Genomic DNA, 16768 nt, shown 5'->3' with positions numbered 1-16768 from the left:
ACCGGTGAGGTCATAAAGAAGCTGTTTTATGCTGGCTTGGTAAATCTAAGTATCGGAATATCCACCAGCTTTATGGGGATTGTCTGCCCCATTCTTTGCAGTTCACCCTAATTGAGTGACCACAGCTGGTCACCACTAGGACCCTGGTCACAAGTGTCTTATGGGGAGAAAGTAATCGTGTGTGGGAAGGAATAAAACAAAAATGAAAATCTATAAAAATGGAGCAGAGGTGCTAACGCAACAGTGCATGGAGTAGGAAGGCTGGGGCACAAACTCTGTGTTAATGGGGAGACATTTTTTGAAAAATCTGTGGATGGAATATTTAGGACTCAATTCCCTTTTCATTCACACCTGCCTGCGTCACACTGATATAATTCCATTGATCTCCTGATTTACATAGTGCTGAAACAGAGCACACTAGAAATCTGAACAACCATGTGACTTCTCCTTTCCTCCCCCATCCACATTTCCCTCTCTTTGTTTGCTGCCAGCCACTGCTGCATCATGACTATCTAACTTGTAAGGTCTTCTGAGGGGCCTAGCGCAATGGGATCGCGGATCTTGAGTCACGCCCCTGGATGCTACTCCGCTCTTACTATGAGCAATAACACTTCAAAGGACACCAGTCAAATCAAAACAACCCAACAAAGGTGTGGAAAAAGAATGTCATCACCTCAGACCAATGATAAGCTTGAATGGATGCGCTGCTGGAAGGTGCTCGGATATTACACTGATGAGCAGGGCAAAAAAACAATGAGAAAGAAATTCCCCACAAAGGAAGTGTTTCCGTCCTCAAAGGAAGTTTAGTGCTAGGCAGTTTAAGTGGGTAATTGTCATTTATTCTATCTTTCTACCTACCTACCTAAAGTATTTCTAAAATATCCATATTATCACTGTGAAATCTAAAAGCTGAAGAAAATTACAAAGCAGAAGAATCCAGATCAGAAGTTGTTTTCTCTCCCTTTTCCCCTGTGTTATAGGGGTGAGTGAAGTTAGATAACAAAGGAATTATTTTTCACTGGCATTACTGTTGGCCCTGTGCCATTATTTATATGCAACACCTGCCAGGAGTACCATCACTTAAATATGATCCATTTGCTCTCAGGTACTCACTATAAAAATGATTTTAGAGGTCAGAATCTAATCCATGGAAAAACAGCCATTTCTTCACCATCCACCAAAATCAAGAGTGAAAAGGATGTGGATTACTGAGATAGGTGGATTACTTTTGACTGAGTCAAAAGACAAATGATTCTAATCTATTTGCATGCACATTTCATTCACTGAAAGGCACAGTGCAAAGGCTCTGGACAAACTGAGTGGCAGACTGGACCTCACACTGTACATAAAATCCTGAGAGTGGTTGGGTGAAGTTGGGGATGGATCATACATCCACAGGGAGGTGGTTTTCCTGCTGACTAAAATAAAATGGTGTCTGTCTTGCTGGGATGTTTCATTCTGAAGTTGCTAGGTGCTGATGTGATCTGATAACACACAGACACTATCTGTTATCTAACTTAAATAAGCTATCTCAGTAGCAGAAGTAACATTGTTATGGGGGGAGGAGAAACCTGTGTTTAAAGATGGTTTAAAGATCCTTACTGGCGTAAATCACCATAACTCGATTGATATCAATGGAGCTATGCCTGCTGAGGAGCTGGCCCAGAATGTGAACCAGTAAAAGAGTCTCGTTTTAACTGATATTTTTTTCTTATGTTTCTAAAGGTCTCAATCCCGAGTTCACTGACACTGGTGTAAAACAGGAATAAGTCCACGGAATCAATGGAAATATACCAGTGTGAAATCACAATCAGGCCCCATGTTAGTAATGAGCCTTCTGGGAGAGAGAGATGGCAGCAGCTTTTCTGTAGGTGTCTTCTTCAAGCAGAACTATTCATTCACTCAATGGTTTCTGATAGCTTGATGGTAGATACCTGTCCTCTGGCCACACTGGTTTCCCTGCCTCTTCTCAATTCCCTTAGGAAGAAACAACTGCAAAGTACCTATTATCAGAGGGGTAGCCGTGTTAGTCTGAATCTGTAAAAAGCAATAGAGGGTCCTGTGGCACCTTTGAGTCTAACAGAAGTATTGGGAGCATAAGCTTTCGTGGGTAAGAACCTCACTTCTTCCGATGCAAGTAATGGAAATCTCCAGAGGCAGGTATAAATCAGTGTGGAGATAACGAGATTAGTTCAATCAGGGAGGGTGAGGTGCTCTGCTAGCAGTTGAGGTGTGAACACCAAGGGAGGAGAAACTGCTTCTGTAGTTGGATAGCCATTCACAGTCTTTGTTTAATCCTGATCTGATGGTGTCAAATTTGTAAATGAACTGGAGCTCAGCAGTTTCTCTTTGGAGTCTGGTCCTGAAGTTTTTTTGCTGTAAGATGGCTACCTTTACATCTGCTATTGTGTGGCCAGGGAGGTTGAAGTGTTCTCCTACAGGTTTTTGTATATTGCCATTCCTGATATCTGACTTGTGTCCATTTATCCTCTTGCGTAGTGACTGTCCAGTTTGGCCAATGTACATAGCAGAGGGGCATTGCTGGCATATGATGGCGTATATAACATTGGTGGACGTGCAGGTGAATGAGCCGGTGATGTTGTAGCTGATCTGGTTAGATCCTGTGATGGTGTTGCTGGTGTAGATATGTGGGCAGAGTTGGCATCGAGGTTTGTTGCATGGGTTGGTTCCTGAGTTAGAGTTGTTATGGTGCGGTGCGTGGTTGCTGATGAGAATATGCTTAAGGTTGGCAGGTTGTCTGTGGGCGAGGACTGGCCTGCCTCCCCACTGATGATGCATTGGAGAGGTTTAAGCTGAGGACTGTAGATGATGGCCAGTGGAGTTCTGTTGGTTTCTCTTCTGGGCCTGTCTTGTAGCAGGAGGCTTCTGGGTACACGTCTGGCTCTGTTGATTTGTTTCTTTATTTCCTTGTGTGGATATCATAGTTTTGAGAATGCTTGGTGGAGATCTTGTAGGTGTTGGTCTCTGTCTGAGGGGTTGGAGCAGATGCGATTGTACCTCAGTGCTTGGCTGTAGACGATGGATCGTGTGGTGTGACCGGGGTGGAAGCTGGAGGCATGAAGGTAGGCGTAGCGGTCGGTGGATTTTCAGTATAGGGTGGTGTTAATGTGGCCATCGCTTATTTGTATGGTGGTGTCTAGGAAGTGGACCTCCCGTGTAGATTGGTCCAGGCTGAGGTTGATGGTGGGGTGGAAGCTGTTGAAATCATGGTGGAATTCTTCCAGGGTCTCCTTCCCATGGGTCCAGATGATGAAGATGTCATCAGTTTAGCGTAGGTAGAGAAGGGGCATGAGTGGACGAGAGCTGAGGAAGCGTTGTTCTAGGTCAGCCATAAAAATGTTGGCATATTGTGGGGCCATGCGGGTGCCCATAGCGGTGCCACTGGTCTGGAGGTATATATTGTCACCAAATTTGAAATAATTGTGCGTGAGGATAAAGTCACAGAGTTCAGCAATAAGTTGTGCTGTGTCATCATCAGGGATACTGTTCCTGACAGCTTGTATTCCATCTGTATGTGGGATGTTTGTGTACAGAGCCTCTACATCCATGGTGGCTAGGATGGTGTTTTCTGGGAGGTCACCAATGCATTGTAGTTTTCTCAGGAAATCTGTGGTGTCACGGAGATAGCTGGGAGTGCTGGTGGCGTAGGGTCTGAGTAGGGAGTCCACATATCCAGACAGTCCTTCAGTGAGAGTGCCAATGCCCGAGATGATGGGGCGTCCAGGATTTCCAGATTTGTGGATCTTAGGTAGTAGATGGAATAACCCCGGTCGGGGCTCTAAGGGTATGTTGATTTGTTCCTGTGTTAGTGTAGGGAGTACACAAAAGTACCTATTGTTTCTTTGCATAAAGGTATGTAAACTTGAGCTACTTCTCATTACTGCAGCTGTTAAACACTAAATGACTGATCTTTTTAGGTTCTCCAAGAAGGGAAGAATAATTTAGAAAATAACAAGTTGCTGTATATGAGACTCCCATTCCCAGTGGGTATCATCTGATTTTAGAAATCTTTTTACAGTGGAGTGGAAGGCTCTGAGGATTGGTACAATATGACATGGAGATCTTTATATCTGAGTCATTCATTTCACATGTGATCCGGGGTCGGTAGTGGCCAAAAGTCTGCTACTTGGTGCCCTGTTTAGAAGCTAAAATCTAGGTCTCTTAAACCGTAAGGTCGTTGGGATTTAGACCATCTTTTCATTATATGTATGTACAACACATGGGGCCCGGATCCCTGATTTGGGCCCTCTAGGCCAGGGGTAGGCAACCTATGGCACCCGTGCCGAAGGCGGCACGCAAGCTGATTTTCAGTGGCACTCACACTGCCCAGGTCCTGGCCACCAATCCAGGGGGGCTCTACATTTTAATTTAATTTTAAATGAAGCTTCTTAAACATTTTAAAAACCTTATTTACTTTACATACAACAATAGTTTAGTTATATATTATAGACTTCTAGAAAGAGACCTTTTAAAAACATTAAAATGTATTACTGGCACGCCAAACCTTAAAATAGAGGGAATAAATGAAGACTCGGCACATCACTTCTGAAAGGTTGCTGACCCCTGCTCTAGGCACTTCCACGGTATAAACAGAAAATAATAGTATTGGTAATAGGAAGATGTTTACATTACAAACTACATCACAAAGATAATTGGCTACCCTAGAGCCTGGCAGCCTCAGAACTCAGCCACAGCCAAGGGCTTCACGGCCAGTGGGGATTCCAGTCTTATCACAATAAGACTCTCCAGGTCAGAGGTGAGGTGAATGTTACTGAAGTGCCATAGGGAAGTTTGCACTGCCCTTGCTCATACTGTGGACCTGCTCTATGGAAAGATACTGGGCTTCAGTCTTTAGTTCCTTCAAGGGATTTTTGTCATACATGTGCATTTACCTATATTTTCTATCAAGCATAGTTCATTATTGGGAAAATTTAGCAAAATAGAACTTAAGCATGAATGCACAACACAGACCGTTTTGATAAGTGCTTTATAACAAAGATGTGTACGGTGGTCAGCATGCTGTGCAGTTCCGAATTGCTCTGTCAAAGGACCAAGCACATTAGCAGCAAACTGTTGTTCTGCAACAATCATCCAATTATAAAAATTCCAAATGACTCACTAATGGTCTCTCAATTTACATCAAGTATCATAACCGAACAGTGGTGCTGCCTGTTTCCTATACACAGCAGAGCAGAGCAAGCATAAGTACATTTGTTGGTACTGCACACAGGCATGAAAGTCCCCATATATATTGTTCAATATCACCAAGATTTACTTACCATTATAATTGCAATCTGAGAGAATGGGGGAAAGTTTTATTTCAATTGAAAATGTCAACGTGTTTCATTTTGACATTTCTGATTTTAAATTTTTTTGGCACTTTTCATTGCATGAAAATGTTCAATATTTTTGTCCTGTTTCTGGACAAAAACAAATGCCAAAATATTGGAATTTCCCAGGCAATGGATATTCCTCTTTCTGAACAGCTTAGCTAAAGACTAGTGAAGGATGAATCCCAAAGCGTTCTTCAGAGCAGCCCTGCAAAAGTTCTGATACTACTTGGGGTCAACAGAGAGTCCAAAGTAAAGAATAGGCCTTTGTTTTAAAATGACAAGATACCATTTGTTTGAAGTTTGACAGAAAGTGCAGATCTGTTCTTATTTCATCGGCTAAGTCCTCATTTTCCATTGCAGTGCACAGGGAAGTAGTCATATGATTCCCTTTTATATTAGCAGAGGTTACATGACAGTGTCTGTCATTAGCTTTGAAAATCTACCTTGGAATGCAAAAGGGTATGCTTTAAAATATAAACTCACTTTTGACTGGACAGGTCAAAGTATTTGTTATGAATGTAGCCGTTTCTTGGCTAGCAAATTGTTCATGATCTCAACTTGCCGTTCTTCAAATGTCTGTGTTATTTGTAGATATTTACTAAAGCTCGTTGAAATGTTCGGACTTTTCCATTTTCAGTGAATTTCTTTTTTGTCAAAAATGAAATTTTGGATGAACCCCTTGTCGTCAGATGTTTCGGCTGCGTGTGTGTGTTCTTTGTGTGCTGTCCCAGCTCTGCGCAGATGGTTGGCATAGGAGACCTCAATCGAACTGCCCAGTGACCACAAGACTTGGTTTAGTAGCAAAGGCGCCCGGCCAGGTTTATTGTCGACGAAGCACAGTAGTAGCACTTGGCAGACTCTACAAGGATACTAAGACATATATGCCCGTGACAATGGACGCATCTCAGCCAGTGGCAGGGCTTTCCTCTGCCCCTAGGCTGCACGAAGGGTTAAGGCGAGGTATTCCAACATTTATAGACTGGGACAAACAATCTAGGATAAACAGCTTACGTATCACCTTACGCGTTTCATGATATGCTTGTTACTTCCCCTGATACTTTCCTCCTGATGTTTCAGACAAAACATTCCTATTCACCCCATCTTTGTACTTTCACTCCTGATGTTTCAGACAGAATATTACTATTCATCACTTTTATCAAACCATTTTATTGTGTGCTAAGCTGGGGTGTTCTTGTGCTGGCCTGCTGGAATGTGTTTACATATTCAGTGTGTTTTAGCAATGCTAGCAATACTGGTGCTGAGTTCATGTACCGGACACTGACTGGCAGGCAAGCATCTGCTTTTGACATGCTGTGAGCAACAGTCAGGTCCTCACTTTCACTGACTTTGGTTCAGACCTCAGACCTTGCACCAGGGCCATGCTTCAGGCTCTTTCTTTCTACTCCATTCCCCAACTTTTTGTCCTTTTATGGGGAGGATGTTTATCTATCATCCCAGAAAAGCACAATGCATGGACTGAAGTTGACCCAGTGGGCTAAACACTGTTATCTGGTCACCTTACTTTACCATCCATACATTCATACCACATAGGCTGTACGTTTCCTCGTATGACTGACGGACAGATTTTATTTTCCAAAGCTTTGGGGGCACTCCCAAATAATTAACGTATATGGATAATATGGATATGGTATTTGTATTTGTAGTATATACAGGTATATAAGGAATATATGTATAGTATGTACATGTACATATGACACCACCTCATAGCCAAGCATAACAATCCTTTTCCAATCTGGTGTTGTAGTCTGGCCCTTTTACTTTGGTACTGCAGATAGCAACACGCTCCTATTAGGGCAGTTACAATTATCACCTATATCATCATTTGTAGTAGGCTGAGTCTTTTGAAATACTGGGATAGGTATTATTAACAGTGTATCCCACAGTGCTATGTATATCAGAAGTAAAATAGAAATTTGAAGTAGTGACATTACAAATGAGGCCTTTATATATAATTTCTTGTCATTAGTTACAGTACTGTTCATCCATGTTATAGGTTACCCTTACTGCTTGCTGTCACACTCTGGGATAAGTTTTGCTGGGCAAGAAATAGGAATGCCTAGCTTCTCTGTTCCAGTGGTTGCATTGCTTTGTGATACACCAGTAGCTGACATAGATCCAGATGTTTCTTATAGCTGCTGTCTGTCAGATAACCTAGGGAATGGACAGTAACCAATTTATCAAATATTGCTGTGTCAGGATTTAGTATTGGCACCCAGACACTGAACAAGATTGTTTTGAATAACAAGTACCTCAGTTAATATGCAGTGTCACTGACCCCAAATTGTGACTAGTACTAACAGGGAATTTGTTTACCCAATTTGCAGTTACTGTGTAACTTAATTTCTTTACCAATTTGTTTTTTCCTTGCCTTCATTTGTTTGCTGCCATTCGTTTATATTCAGTATGTTGTAGCAATGCTAGCAATACTGGTGTCGAGTTCGTGTACCGGACACTGGCTTGCAGGCAAGCATCTGTTTCTTGCAATTTTCTAAATCAAACTAATTGGATTTTTATTTTTACCAAGTTGGGTGTTTAGAGAGAACCAGATTGTTTGTCCTGCTTTGTATAGCTGCAAGAGGCAGTGTGTGTGTGTGGTGGGGGGGGGGGTACTTCATGTCCCTTCCACCAGCTGCTCAGGTCATGGAGAAGAGAGCAGCTTTCATGGGGTTGTGGCATCCCCCCTGCCCTGCACAAGTGGATGGGACTGGGTAGGATGGGGTGGCAAGTAGGCAGAGCCTTGGCTCCACCCTCTATAATACTCCATCTAGTAGACCTCTGCCAGTGCACAGGGGGAGTCCAGCGTACCAGATCTGTTCCCATCTGGACAGGAAGCTTCCCCCTTAAGAAAAAGGAAGAATTCAGAGGGGTTGTGACTCAGAGGCTATGTCTACACTTGTGAGCTGGGGCGTGCTTCCCAGCTTGTGTAGACATATTCACCCTAGCTTTTATCAAGCTAGCTCACTAAAAATAGTAGTGTGGCCAGGATAGCATGGGTTGTGGCAAGCAGTGGCACAGGCTAGCTATGCTGGCTACATATCCATGGGGTTCAGGTGCAATTGTACTCATCATGGGTAGCCCATGCTGCCACTGTCTGTGCTACCCCAGCTACCCTACAATGTTCAGCCCATTCGTTCGATTAGAACTAGTGTATGTTTATGTGAGCTGGAAATCACACCCCCAGATCCAAGTGTAGAAATACCCTTAGTCACACTCTGCCTTCTGGCCTACTCCAGGCCAGCACAACATGCTGCATCTGGCTTAGCGCCTGAGGCAAAGCCACGGTTAAGCCCTAAATAATTTGGATGAGAAGTTTTCAGCCCATGGATTACACAGGAACTTGTTCACTTCATTCATCCACTATCTATGTTGTATGGCTGTTCATCTAAGTCACGTGTCATTTTTTCTGCTCCCTGACTGGATGTCTGAGTCATTTTAAACAAAAGACTAAAGAGACAGGTAAATAATAAATAATGTACTTTCCAGTATGATTTTTATGATAATTAATCTTGCAAATTCATTAACTTTTCATGAATCAATATTTCCCCCAAAACCCAGCACTTGTTCAAATAGTTGCAAATAACAAATCCTATAGCTTCAGAAATCACAGCGACTTGAAATCAGTTCTTTCATTCATGAATATATTCACAAACTGATGCTGCTGGCATTTTAAAAATAGTAATGGGCCAGCTCTTCCCCCATCCCTCTCAGTATTTGATTAGCAAACTGGAGCAGCACACTCTTTTGGACAGACTCTAGATTGGTCTGAACCGTTTTCACACTGAGAGAAGATGTGTGTGTTCTATGCTGACTGAGTCATTGGACATCTTCCTTTCATGAAGAAGAATGCCTCTTGCGTACTTTAACACTGAGGGTGTTTTGCTGCTTTTCAAAGACAAGTCAGATACCTCAGCCATTGATTTTGCTATACATGGGGTGTTATTTAATGGCATCTGTGTTGAAGGCTGCCTGCTCCTGTGCTTTAATTTAAATTGACTTGAAGTGAATAATTTCTAAAGATGTGATTCATCTTCATTACGTGATAGTGTTTAAGCACAAGCCAAATCACTATGATTAAGCAGTCCATCATCTGTGGTTGTGTAACCACAGTCCGGGCATGTATACATTTTGAAAGTAGCGGTAACATCTTTTAACTGTTTACTAACTTCAGGAATTAAAGAGATGGTGTCAAGATGATTTTAGTGATTTGTTTAATGTTAATCTGTTTATGTTTTGAAACCTGAGCTTGAAATATGAATCTGTTTCTTAACTGAATTTTGCACCTCTTCTCTTCTTTCTTACGGTGGTATAAATCAGGAATAACTCTCCTGAAGTCAGTGGATTAACACTGGTGTAAAAGAGATCAGTATCAGACTCACAGCATTGCTTCGTTGTGTATCCACTCTGTTTTTTTATTCTAGGGTTGATCTTGAGGGCTGAGCGGTGTGCTTTTTTTTTTTTTCTTTTTGCTATTATGTTGCTCATGAGTGATGGGTTCCTCGAACTTTTCCCCTCCTCATTCTCCCTGCCCCCTAAGCAGCCACACAATAGGGAGGTAGGGGCGATATCTTTTTTCCCCACTCACATGTTTCTGTGGGATCAGTCAGCAGTCCTGTCTATATGGTGAATTGGATACGGATGAAAGGCCAATGGCTGAGTCTTTTCTTAGAATGAACTAGCATAGGGTACCACTAACCTTCACTCTACTAGCAGAGCACGAATCAGTGCCATGGTCCAATGTTAATAATGAAGAATGATAATAATGTAGCTCTTACACAGAGCTTTTCATCTGTAACTCTCAAGGTACTTCACAAAGGAAGTATCATTATCCTCCATTCTGCAGGTGGGGGAAACTGAAGTACAGAGAGGTAAAGTAACTTGCTCCGGGTCACCCAGGAGTGGAGTGGCAGAGTCAGAAATAAAATCCAGGTTTCCGGAGTCACCATCTAGAGCCCTATCCATGAACCACACTGCCTTTCTAATTAAGAACAGTCCTGCAAATGGGACTCTAATCAGCCAGGGGTTCCAAATCAGGCTCTGCATTCTGGTATGCTATTCTTGGGCTGACCATGTGTGCGGTGTCATTTTTTCTCCCTCTGTAACTAAGGGGGGAAAAGACAACAAGAGGGATCTTTTTGGATACAATACACTCTGATTGTCTCTGCTAAACTGAGACCTGGAACAGGTTCAGCAGGGATGTCAGAACTGAGAAGCGTTTAGACAGTTGTGAGGAGCTAGTATTGGCATTGCAAGGGTTGCTGTAGGCCATACGTGGTAGAGTTGTGTGCAGACCATAGACTGGAATAGCAGTAGTACTGCAAATTAGGACTGACAGTTTTGTATAGAAGAGCAGATAGCATTGAACTATACCTCTTCCTGGCTAAAGCCAATGATAATAGTCACTTCACTCCATCACTTTGATGGAGACAGCACCAATTCTGGGCCCTGGGAGGATACAGGATGGCGTAAGGGGGACTATAAGGGAAAATAGGAATGGACAAGGGGTGGAACTAGAGGGAACAGGGGATAGATTAGTAGATCGCACTGTCACCAGGCAAAGGCAGGTTTACGTGATTGGGGACTCCTTACTGAGGAGGTTGGACAGGCCTGTGACCAGGGCAGACCCAGAGAACAGAAGGGTGTGCTGTCTACCGGGCGCTAAGATACGGGATGTGGACCTGCGGCTGAAAAGGATCCTAAAAGGAGCAGGTAAGAACCCCTTGATCATCCTTCACATAGGAACGAATGACACAGCTAGGTTCTCGCTAGAGAGAATCAAGGGAGATTATGCCAGGCTGGGGAAGTCACTTAAGGAATTCGAGGCTCAGATCATCTTCAGTGGGATTCTGCCTGTTCCTAGAGAAGGGCAGCAAAGGGGTGACAGGATTGTGATGATAAATAGTTGGCTAAGGGAGTGGTGCTATAAAGAGGGCTTTGGGATGTATGGCCACTGGGAGGCTTTCGGGGACAGAAAACTGTTCTCACGGGACGGACTTCACCTGAGTAGGGAAGGAAATAGACTTCTGGGAGGGAGGCTGGCTCATCTCATCAAAAGAGCTTTAAACTAGGAATTTGGGGGAGACTGTTGGGAGATGTCCAGTTAATCTCCACACCAGATTATAACATTGAGAGGGAGGACAATGAGATAAGGACTGATACAGCCGGGGGGAAGAGATTGGACATAAAGAGGAGGGGGGAGATGGATACCAGACTAATAGGTCATACCAGCAGTACAGTGTCCACATCAAATGGGAGAATGAATGTGAGAGAGGCCAAAAGGCATAAATTAAGATGTTTATACACCAATGTGAGAAGCCTAGGTAACAAAATGGAGGAATTGGAGCTCCTGATCTGAGAAATGAAACCGGATATCGTAGGAATAACTGAAACGTGGTGGAACGGTAGTCATGACTGGAGTACAGGTATGGAAGGGTATGTGCTGTTTAGGAAAGACCGGATCAAAGGTAAAGGTGGGGGAGTAGCATTGTATGTCAATAATGAGGTAAACTGTAAAGAATTAATAAGTGATGGAATGGATAAGACGGAGTCTGTCTGGGCAATACTCACACTGGGTAAAAGAACTACTAGAGCCTCCTCTGGGATAGTGCTTTGGATGTGCTATAGACCGCCGTAATCTAGCCTGGATATGGACAGAGAACTCTTTAACATTTTTAGGGAAGTAAATACTAATAGAAACTGTGTAATCATGGGAGACTTTAACTTCCTGGATATAGATTGGGGAACAAATGCTAGTAACAATAATAGGGCTCAGATTTTCCTAGACGTGATAGCTGATGAATTCCTTCATCAAGTAGTTGCTGAACCAACGAGGGGGGATGCCATTTTAGATTTGGTGCTGGTGAGTAGTGAGGACCTAGTTGAGGAAATGGTTATAGGGGACAACCTTGGCTTGAGTGATCATGAGCTAATTCAGTTTAAACTAAATGGAAAGATTAACAGAATTAAATCAGAGACTAAGGTTTACGATTTCAAAAGAGCTAATTTTAATAAATTAAGGGGACTGGTTAGGGAAGTGGATTGGACTAACATGTTTAGGGATCTAAAGGCGGAAGGCGCCTGGGATTATTTCAAGTTGAAGTTGCAGGAGCTGTCGGAGGCGTGTATCCCGAGAAAGGGAAAACGGTTCGTAGGCAGGAGATTTAGACCTAGCTGGATGAACAAGCATCTCAGGGGGTCATTAAAAAAAAAACAGAAAGCGTACAGGGAGTGGAAGAGGGGAGGGATCAGCAAAGAAACCTACCTTATTGAGGTCAGAGCATGTAGAGATGGAGTGAGAAAAGCCAAAAGCTGAGTAGAGTTGGACCTTGCGAGGGGAATTAAAACTAATAGTAAGAGCTTTTATAGCCATATAAATAGGAAGAAAACAAAGAAAGAAGAAGTGGGACTGCTTAAGACTGTAGATGGAGTGGAGATTAAGGATAACCTAGGCATGGCACAATATCTAAATGAATATTTTGCATCGGTATTTAATGAGGCTAATGAAAGGCCGAGGAATAGTAGAAGCGAGACAGATGGGAATAAAGGAGTGGGGATTGACATTACCGTATCCGAGGTAGAAGCCAAACTTAAACAGCTTAACGGGACTAAATCAGGCGGACCGGATGATCTTCATCTGAGAATATTAAAAGAGCTGGCGCGGGAAATTGCAAGCCCGTTAGCGATAATTTTTAATGAATCCATAAACTCGGGGGTGGTACCGTTTGACTGGAGAATAGCTAATGTGGTTCCTATTTTCAAGAAGGGGAATAAAAGTGACCCGGGTAACTACAGGCCTGTTAGTCTAACATCTGTAATCTGCAAGGTCTTGGAAAAAATTTTGAAGGAGAAAGTAGTTAAGGACCTTGAGGTCAACGCCAGTTGGGACAAATTACAACACGGTTTTACGAAAGGTAGATCGTGCCAAACCAACCTGATCTCCTTCTTTGAGAAAGTAACAGATTTCTTAGATAAAGGAAATGCGGTGGATCTAATATACCTCAATTTCAGTAAAGCGTTTGATACAGTACCGCATGAGAAATTATTGGTTAAATTGGAAAAGATGGGGATCGATATGAAAATCCAGAGGTGGATAAGGAACTGGTTAAAGGGGAGACTGCAGCGGGTCGTACTAAAAGGTGAACTGTAAGGCTGGAGGGAGGTTACCAGTGGAGTTCCTCAAGGTTCGCTTTTGGGTCCGATTTTATTTAATCTATTCATTACTGACCTCGGAACCAAATGTAGGAGTGGGCTGATAAAGTTTGCGGATGACACAAAGTTGGGAGGTATTGCTAATTCGGAGAAGGATCGGGATATCCTGCAGGGAGATTTAGATGGCCTTGTAAACTGGAGTAATAGTAATAAGATGAAATTTAATAGTGAGAAGTGTAAGGTTATGCATTTAGGGATAACTAACAAGAATTTTAATTATAAGCTGGGGACGCATCGGTTGGAAGTAACGGAAGAGGAGAAGGACCTCGGAGTCCTGGTTGATCGCAGGATGACTGTGAGTTGGCAATGTGACGTGACCGCGAAAAAAGCTAATGCGGTCTTGGGATGCATTAGGCGAGGTATTTCTAGTAGGGATAGGGAGGTGCTGGTTCCGTTATACAAGGCACTGGTGAGACCTCATTTGGAGTACTGTGTGCAGTTCTGGTCTCCCATGTTTAAAAAGGATGAAATCAAACTGGAACAGGTACAAAGAAGGGCCACTAGGATGATCCGAGGAATGGAAAATCTGTCATATGAAAGGAGACTCGAGGAGCTCGGTTTGTTTACCTTAACCAAAAGAAGGCTGAGGGGGGATATGATTGCTCTTTATAAATATATCAGAGGGATAAATATCAGGGAGGGAGAGGAACTATTTCAGCTCAGTTCTAATGTGGACACTAGAACGAATGGATATAAACTGGCTGTCGGGAAGTTTAGGCTAGAAATTAGATGAAGGTTTCTAACCATCAGAGGGGTGAAGTTTTGGAACAGCCTTCCGAGGGAAACAGTGGGGGGCGAAAGACCTCTCTGGCTTTAAGATCAAGCTTGATAAGTTTATGGAGGGGATGGTTTGATGGGATACAGTGATTTTAGTCAATAGGTCGATAACAATGGTCAATGATGGGATATTAAAAGTTACTACAGAGAACTTTTCCAGAAGGTCTGGCTAGAGAATCTTGCCCGCATGCTCGGGGTTCAGCTGATCGCCATATTTGGGGTCGGGAAGGAATTTTCCTCCAGGGTAGATTGGCAGAGGCCCTGGAGGTTTTTTGCTTTCCTCCGCAGCATGGGGCAGGGGTCGCTTGCTGGAGGATTCTGAGCGACTAGAAGTCTTTAAATAATGATTTGGGGAGTTCAACAGCTGAGTCAAGGGAGAGAATTCTTCCAGGAGTGGGTGGGTCAGGTTTTGTGGCCCGCATCATGCGGGAGGTCAGACTAGATGATCATAATGGTCCCTTCTGACCTCAGAGTCTGAGTCTATGAGCATGAGAGACGCTTTCACAATGTAAAAGATGTGCAGCATAAGTAACAAAAGTGCTGATATTTCAGTCCATTATTCAACAACGAGCAAGAATATTTTAGGATATAATGCACCAGTAATTTTTTACCAGACAGTGCGAGTCAGTTCAGCCGATGAGCACTGTAAATTAAAGAGAGATGCTAAAAATCAAAATCACTTTGTAAGATCATTACAGTTAGCATTTTCCTTATCAGAAAGTCCTTAGCACATTTAAAAGACTTATTTTTCTCACACACAGCTCTTCTTTTTCTCTTCAATTCTCTTTTTTTCCTCCTTTGTGCTCTGTCTGTGGTGCTGAAAGCTGATCAACGGGACTCGGCTTGTAGCAGTCTCTTTTCAAATAATTTCTTTGAGGAAAAAGCACGTATTTTGGAGATGTCCACATTAGCCCAAGCAGGATGTTTGAGCCATTTATCTGTCTGATGCAGAACACGTTGTGCAAAACAACAAAGCATCCTAGAATGCTATTGCCTTCTATCTGAAATTCCCTTTAGAGAATGCATCATAGAAAAGGAGTGGCAACTGCAGCTGTCAGAAAGGCCAAACTTCTGGATGTGAGCACAAGGTACAATAGCAGGTCAAAGCAGGATCTCCTGGCAATACAGTGAGAGGTCTGATTTAAAAGTGATAACGTCCTAACTATGTCAGTTAACAGGACAGATGGGAGGGGTGGAGAGGCAATATTTTCCCACTGTTTGAGTAGAGCCACTATAAAGGAAATCCACAGTCTAGAAGTGTTGAGTCTAATGGAGAAATGTCCCTCAAGCCTCCCAGCTTATCAGCCAGCTCCATGAAATATTTCTGATCCCCAGAGATTAGTGATGATCAAACAAGAACTTTGCTGTATTGTTGTTGGTTTAAATTCTTCTTTGTTGTGTTTATTTTTCACTGTTTTTGTTCGACATTTTTCATGTCTAAATTGATAAATAACAGAAGCAAGAAAAGCATATGTCAAATTGCTCCTTTTACAAAAGTTTGGAATGTCCTTTAAATTCAAGATCTGAGAAATGTTCATTTGCCTCTGTTGTATCTTATACACTGAGGGAACCATCCTGCACTCCACTCCACTTGTAGATAGCAGTGCTACCTGTGTGATTCAGAACACAGGGGTGAATTGAGGCAGAAATCCTACAGGGCCCTTGATAAAATTCACATTCAGATGGAACAAATCCACCAGATTTACTGAGATCCCTAATGCCATGGGGATTAATTATGGAAAATGTCTCTAAAATACCAAAAGATGCTTTTATTTCAGAATCACAAATTTTTATCTATCTATCTATCTATCTATCTATCTGTTAATCTATCTATCTATCTAGATTTTGCTATAATATGTAGGTCAGGTTGATCTCATTTAAAAAGCCAGCCTAACCCAGATTGTGTTTTAAAAGGGTCCCACACAGAAAGTAGGAAAACCGAGAAAAGGCTTCATGGTTATTTGCCAAGTGACTATAATTGGGACATGATCATTTCCAGATGAGCAGTGGGGCTGCTGGCTCTCAGTTGGCCGAGTGTGTGGATTCCTGCTGCACTACTAATTACCTATGGGAAGGTTGAGATAAGGCCCTTAAAGTGCTAGGGACCAAACTCATCTCACCTGTACCAATACAAATCCAGAGTAACTCCATTGACATTACTGCAGTTACTCCAGATTTACATGGGTACAGAATGTGCCGCAAAGTGCATGGATTACAAGAAGTGTTGAGGACACACAGCATGGTACAGTATCACAAGATTAGTGCTGGAAAATAATGATGTGTTTCTGTGCATTGCATTCAGCCAAGCCCTTTGGGGCATAATTTGTTCTTGGTTGTACCAGTATGAAACTGGAGTCACTGCAGTGACTTCAGTGGGATTACTCTGGGTTTATGCTGGTATAAGTGAGAGG

Source organism: Malaclemys terrapin, chromosome 9 (assembly GCF_027887155.1).
Source record: "Malaclemys terrapin pileata isolate rMalTer1 chromosome 9, rMalTer1.hap1, whole genome shotgun sequence".
NCBI lineage: Eukaryota > Metazoa > Chordata > Testudines > Emydidae > Malaclemys > Malaclemys terrapin.
This window is presented reverse-complemented; position numbering follows the sequence as displayed.